This window comes from Chenopodium album, chromosome 2 (assembly GCF_948465745.1).
Source record: "Chenopodium album chromosome 2, dcCheAlbu1.1, whole genome shotgun sequence".
Taxonomy (NCBI): Eukaryota; Viridiplantae; Streptophyta; class Magnoliopsida; order Caryophyllales; family Amaranthaceae; genus Chenopodium; species Chenopodium album.
In genome coordinates, this window is record NC_137835.1 from 79,026,108 (window position 1) to 79,033,479 (window position 7,372).

Here is a 7,372-nt window from a genome sequence, read left to right on the forward strand (position 1 = left end):
GATTGGTCCACTTAGAGAGGAAACCAACAAGCACAGCTTACATTAGTCATAAGAACATAAGCAGTGAGCCCAGCCATAAATTGTACCCTAGGCTTGCTGAGAGCCTGAGATGCGCGAGGCCTAGCCCAAACTCATCTTTATTAGCAGGCATCACTTTGTTGCATCAAGCGTTTTGCAGTGTAGCATAGTAGCATTTGCAGTTTTAGATCACTATTCTACAAGTACAAATGATTAGTACACAAGTAAATCTAGCTAGCAAACTTTCAAGTAGAAGTGAACCAATTAATTAGATTAGTTTACACTCTACCTTTTAGATTGGTCGATTGGTTAAACTATAAACATATTTCCCAATATTTTAGTCGTTAGAAAGATTTGAATTTAGTACATCTCTCCTAAATAGTACTTTTACATTTTATGATTTGGATATTGACACCGCTCCACTGAGTAAATTTATGCTAATTGTCAAATCCTTGATCAAACTCTAACAAAATTTTCAACCAAAGTTAAATTACCAAGCTTAAGCAGCCCTAGCAACCTTGATGAAGACATCTTCCAAGGTGGTGTCTACCTAAGCCCCACGCATGAACCGGGAACCTACCCTTCGCAATCTCCACAGCCTGAAATATATCAGCAATCCTGACCTCATTTTTTGGGAGCTCAAACTTTTGGGTACCTGCAAGGTGGTATATCTTGAGGGCATTAGGGCAGATCAACTTCACCATATTTTCCACCTCCGTGTTGTAGTCTACTGTGGTTGTCATGGTGAACACCAACAACCCCCCATATCGAGCCTTCAACTGTCAATAGTAAGGGTAAAGAATATATCAGAGATGATTGAGAGTTCATGAAGAATAAGAGTCCTCAATAAAATGACATCAAACATACAAATGAAACATGGCATAACCTTAAGCTCATCTACTTAATTAATCATATAATCTTTATATATAAAACTACCTAAGATATTTTATGCATGACTTCAGACAATAACCTGATCTTAGGAGGTGCGTATGGAAAAAGAGAGTTTTGAAGAGATTAACCTCTTTTGCATCCGCTATGCACTGCATGTCACCATTGACAAAAATACCTAACCGGTCACAAAGAGCTTCAGCTTCTTCCATAGAGTGTGCTGTGAAATTGTTTGAGCCATAAATTGTCAGTGGCGATGCAAAACACTAAGAGCTATGTGCCTATGCATATGCATATATAGAAAAAGGACAGGTAAAAAAGATTACTAGTAAGAACAATGGCTCGATCTTGCTTTGCACGCTTTACAACATTCCACAGATTGTTTCTGGAAGCCGGATCTAGTCCAGTGCTAGGTTCGTCCATGAATACAACCTTTGAAAAAAGAATCTTATATATCATTAATCTTACTTACACGAATACATGAAACAGAATCAGCCTTTGCTGCTTGAATGATTAGAAAAATATACATCGCGCTAAAGAAAAGAAATCAAGAAATACTTTAATGGACAATAGGGTTATATACTCATATGATGCTAAGAACAAACCTTGGGATCTCCAATCAGGGATATAGCAACACTTAGTCTCCTCTGCATACCGCCGCTGTACTTCCCAGTTTGTTTGTCAGCAAAACCGCCATAATATAAACTGACATTCTTAAGAGATTCCTCCACTGCCTAATTCATGTAAGAAGTGAACACTAGAATTAGGAATTAAACTATCTGCCTGTTTCTGCCAAAATTTATTGATCCAAACCCACCAATAAACATCCTTAAAAACTTCAATAACTATGAAAAATCTTGCATGGTACAAAGCCATGTTGACATGAAGAGATTATTCAACATATCCATCCAGCAATAATGTTGATATGAGGAGATTATTCAACACACGATTCGTTAAGAGAGATATGCAAGCACCTCTTTTAAGGCAGCATCTCTAAGGCCCTTTAGTCTACCATAAAACATTAGATGCTCCCGTCCTGTTAGAGTTTCCCAGAGAAGACTGCAGTTATCAAGAGAAAAAGAAATTGTAAACTATGGCTTCAAAAGATCCTCAAGTAGGGGACGTAGGACAGAGAGAGTTAATAAAAACTTACTTGTCCTGAGGACAAACACCGATCATAGAGTATATCTCATCCATGTTTGTTCTTATGTCAAAACCATTTATGAATGCTGTGCCAGAGGTTGGCTTTGTAAGACCAATCATCTGTGTGAGCAAAAGGAGGAAAATGCTTAGTAATAAGGTTTATGATTCATTGTATATCTACTTCTGCACCCTTGTTACCAGGATGATAAAATGATGAATGAAGTTCGTATACAATGACCAGTGAAGATTCTGGTATATATAGCCATGTAGACATCTTAAACTTCTCAGATGATAAGTGAAGAACTTTGGACTAACCATGCTAATGAATGAGGTTTTTCCTGCACCATTCGGGCCAAGCATCCCAAAGCAACCTGATTGAGGCAAAGCAAGATACATTCCTTTGACAGCAATTTTGGGAGGGTTTCCATCTCTTGCTGGATACACCTTCCTGATGTTCTCACAGAGAATGGGATGAATTTCAGCTGACTCGAGTATCGATTGCTTCACTATTTCCCTCTATTAAAGCCGAAGGGGGTAAATGGGGAGTAAGTAATTTGCAAGAATTTTTTTTACATATAATTGAGCTAAGAACAATGAAGTTGATTGACTTTGACCATCTATTTGTACTTCAGTTAAAAATAAAAAGTTATAGGCAACAAGAGAAGGAACAGATTAAGTTTAATTCTTTTAGGGATGGTAATGACTACTGCATGAATACACACGGAATAAAAGTCTCACCTCTTGGACTACATCAATTTTCTCTGCATCTAAAGAATCTGAAGATTCATTACTCCGGAAATTAGGTTGCCCTGGAGGTGATGAAAGCTTCCTCCACCAATTTCCAGACGATGAAAATTGGTCGAAAAAATATGCTAAGATTACAGTTACCACCCACTCCACTAACATGATGATTATGACCTCTCTCATTCCATTATCAGGGTTATTCAAGTCTCGCCACTCCATGCCACTTTCACCCACCATACTTCCATCAAAAGCATATTGCTGTAGTTCATATAACCCGCGAAATAATGAAAATCCAGGATACAGCTCAAGAATAATCACCCAGATTCCTGAAATATTAAAATATATATTCAAAATAAGACATACACAAAGATCTTTTGATTTAGTTAGTTGCATATTTCATATTGATAAAACACATTAGACGTTAAATTTTAAATCTGACAAATTTCTATCAAGAGCATCCTTTGATAATGAAACTTACTTGGAAACGATTTTACAAGCAAGCTCTTGAATAGGAAGTTCCCCAGCAGTCCAGTCAAAAACACAAGTAAATACCCCACAACTACATGAAATAGTCTTAATGAGTAATTGAGTATCATGAGCAAGAAAGTTATAGTTTACTGCAGATATCTAATATTTTGGGGTGATACAATGTATATTAAATAAAATATTCACACCTGAAGCCATCTTGATATTGGAGAATAACCCTGTGGCTAGGAAGGCCACAGAAACTTGCAAGTTTATATAAACAAAATAGAACACAAATTGGATGCTGTAGTCATTCAGTCTAAAGAAACTTAGTCCTGCAACCAAAAAAATTAAGTGTGAATAAACTTGAAGTATATGAGTAAAAAAGGTGATGCATATGCATTATTACCTAAAAGCGAACCAACAGCTACAAAACATAGCATATAGATTAAAGAGACAATGACAAAATATCCATATGAAATAGTCCAATATGCTCTATCACCAAGCCCATTCATTTTCATCATCATTCGGAGTTTATGTTGCTTTTCATAAACCAGAGCTTGCAAAATCACCTGAAAAGCATAAAATAATCTTCATGTGAATTAGGAACTTGAATTTTTCCTTAGTTAACAGCATTAATTATTCACAAGATAAAGTCACTCTTGCTCTGTGTTCGGTTACATCAAGTAAACCATCTAACAACTAACACATACTTAGTATTATTTAATTCAAGCTGTTTCGTTATACTTAGTATTAATATTATTTAATTTAAGTTGTTTTCGTTAGACTTTTTGATACTTACTTGCCTTGTTAGGATTGGAAAAATGTTCTACAGCGATTCAAGATAAAAGTTACTTCGTATAATAAGAAGGAAACAATACGAACTTAGAAGCCAATACCTTGAATGCATAACTAGAGCATTGCATACTTTGCTAAATAAAGAATGAGTTCCTGAAAATAACAAGGGACTTACTGGAAATAACCAGACAATAATCCATATGAACAATAGTGTACTCAAGAGTGTCACAAATTTTGGCGAGTTCTCATAGTTATGCGTGGGCATATCTTTCATAAACTCTATTGGTATTCCTGCACTTTTCCCTCGTAAAAATTGAAGATATGCATTGGATACCTACAGATTGCAAATCTTCATCAAGCTCATTGTTATAATGTTAGAGACAATATTAGTGCCTGACATTGAATACAAACAACTCTACAGAATCTCGAAAATGAGGGTCAAAAACTCAAAATGCTTACAACAATAGGCTTAGGACAAATAGTTTTAGTTATATATTAAGTTTTTAACAATTTCAAACCAAGATTAACAGGAGCTATTAGCTTATTACCATATTCAGCATTCGCACAACCTCCTCAGGGGTTTTGTACCATACTACAACATTAAATTGGCTGGCTTCAGAGTTCTGGAGATCAAAAGCTGTCAAGTGAGAAGGAAAAAGAAATTACTCCTATCCGAGCATGTAAAGATAGTAAATGAGTAGATATAACTACGTCAACTAGGGTAACTATAAATAGATAGCTTATTAAAAAAAATATATCAACTATCACATAGATTTATCATATGGTCTTAAATCAACCGACCTCCAGCGAATTCCTCCTCCTCCTTGGTATTGACACGAAAATCACCCTTATATATTACATCATTGATGTCAGAGTAGCTATTCCTCCACAATGTGAGCCCTTCCATGCATTCCAACTCTGAATAAAGGATTATTCATTGTAAAACAGAAATTCAAGTACAAAAACTAACAGTGAAATCAAGGATGCACGAGCCTCATTCTGAACATGGTTTAATCAATGAGAATAGTACTTGAAACATGCTTTGCTAGAGGAGTAAGGAAACAAAATGTTTTCATATGCAGCAAAATAATACCAATGTTTTTTTCTTTCAAGGGCAAAGAAATCGATGAACTCTTATTGCATTTGTGTTGTATGTAATAGAGTTTTGAGTACTCATAAGAAAGATCATCCTCATCAGAAAAGGTATCAGTTCCCTGTACCAATTCAACCAAACAACGATTGCAACATTAAAACTACAAATAAAAATAAACGACCTTGCCAATAACTCGAAAACATTTCTTCAATGAAGATAGGCTCACCAAGACTAGGGGCTCAAGGAGGTCAGACGAATTCACAGAGGTGGCAGTTGGAAACATGTCACCAACCACACCTAACAAGCATAATACAAGATATCACAATGAACACAACATCATTTTAACATAGACATTTTTAAGCATAACATCATTTCAACATCCTGCTTAATCAATTGTAGTCATAAATTAAACCAGACGTGATACCCAGCCTATATATTAAACATTGAACATACAATTCGATGAAAAAATAGCCCCCACATTTTTAGCTTACCCTTTGCATAATTTAAAAGTTAGTAGTTGAATGTGAACAATAGTACATGAATTGTGCCTAAGAGCACGAGTATAAGTGTATAACGCGATATTATTTCCCTTTAAAGAAAGAATAAGTTATTTAACTCGGGATGTAGTACCCTTGGCAAAAGACTGATTGGAAGCAGTGTAAAGAAATGTAGCAGGACAGGAAGAGTCATTCCTGCAGGAAGGGTCCGGTAAGTCTTGGAACGGAAGCAATTTGGACCTCACGGCCATAGAATACTGCGACGGAATTTGTAACACCGGTAACCTCTCCGGTGGATTAGGAACCGGTGGATTCAGTTTTTCCGTTAATGATTCTTTCTCTATTTCGTATTGTACCACCACTAGTAATACTAATATCAGCACTGGGAAAACAAACAGACAGCAATTCTGACATTTGTTCCTTTTCTGCAATCACATTATCATTCAAAAACTTAGAATTGCATTCTACTGTAATTCTACAATGTAATCCAATTAATTTAATCACTATATACATTAAACAAATAAAGATTTTTATTCAATAATTCCCATATAATACAAAATCATTCATGGCCCAAGGCCAACCTGATATATCTATACAATTACAGGATATTTTTATACACCAAGTGAAAACCCAATTGCCAATTTTATGCAATGTTGTCATATTCTGCTCATTAACCCCCAAGTTCCTGTTTTAATCAAGAATTCATTTTTACAATGGAAAAAACAAACATGGGAATTCAATTGCAAAATTCAAAATTTCCTTTTCACTTAATCATATATATATCAATCACATAATTCATACTCTTGTAATCAAATTGCTTAAAATCAATCAAATTAAAAAAAATAAAAAAAATCAGAACACTATTTTGTAATGGAGAAGAAGGGTGGACCTGATAAGTCAAGTTCTTCCTTAGCAGGGCATTAGATTGAACCCAATAACTCGCTTTTGAGGGGGATGCATTTGCCATTTTTATCTTCAAATAAAAATTCCAAAGTAGAAAAATGACAGAAAGAGGAGAATTTCTGAAGAAAGAAGCAGGAGTATTTCAGGGGTTTGATTAAGGTTTTCAGTAGTCTTTTTCAGTTTTCCTAGTGATAAAAATCTCAACAATGTCTTACGTACGATGTTGTAGTAGCCCCTTGTAACGCATGCCCCTTGATCGATCTCACTTCTCTTTCAAGTCTCTTGTAGTCGCTAGTTTAAACAACCTCGCGTAGACATGTAGCATATGCATGTACGATTGTTAAATAATTATGACTGTCCGAATAAGCTCATGTTGTTTCGATGAAAAATTATTTATTTTTTCAAAATATTAATGATAATTAATACTCCTTCCGTCTCAAAAAGAACGACCCATTTGGGTTGATTACGCGGGTATTAAGGAAGTTAAGTAAAAAGAAGTAAAAGTATATTGGAATAGAGAAAGTAATAAAATAACATGGAAAATCAGATCTTTATATGGGGAAGCTAATTTTGCACAAATATTATTGCAAATTGGTGGTGTTTTAATGCAAATGAGTCATTCTTTTTGGGACAAAGTTTTGGCCAAATAGGTCGTTCTTTTTGGGACGGAGGGAGTAGTAATTAACATGTGACTAGCATGACTCCAATATTTCCTTTTACATTGCATGAAGAAAAATAATCACTATTTCCTAATTTAAAAGTTATTGAATTAATATAGGATGAATGTAGTATGCATTATTCCTAATTCCTTTAAAATCTAAGC

General features: G+C 35.0%; 1 pseudogene across 1 annotated transcript; it reads right to left on the reverse strand.

The window, feature by feature from the left end:
- Positions 1-517: 517 nt before the first annotated feature.
- Positions 518-6,721, reverse strand: LOC145601930 (ABC transporter A family member 12-like; annotated as a pseudogene). The gene is made up of 18 exons (XR_014104471.1): positions 6,536-6,721; positions 5,780-6,071; positions 5,376-5,446; positions 5,150-5,270; positions 4,858-4,974; positions 4,605-4,693; positions 4,232-4,390; positions 3,668-3,830; positions 3,468-3,593; positions 3,272-3,352; positions 2,788-3,119; positions 2,365-2,565; positions 2,060-2,169; positions 1,881-1,965; positions 1,512-1,640; positions 1,233-1,338; positions 1,038-1,126; positions 518-797 (listed from the first exon to the last, which is right to left on the reverse strand). The product of XR_014104471.1 is annotated as an ABC transporter A family member 12-like (transcript).
- Between the last annotated feature and the right edge of the window lie 651 nt (positions 6,722-7,372).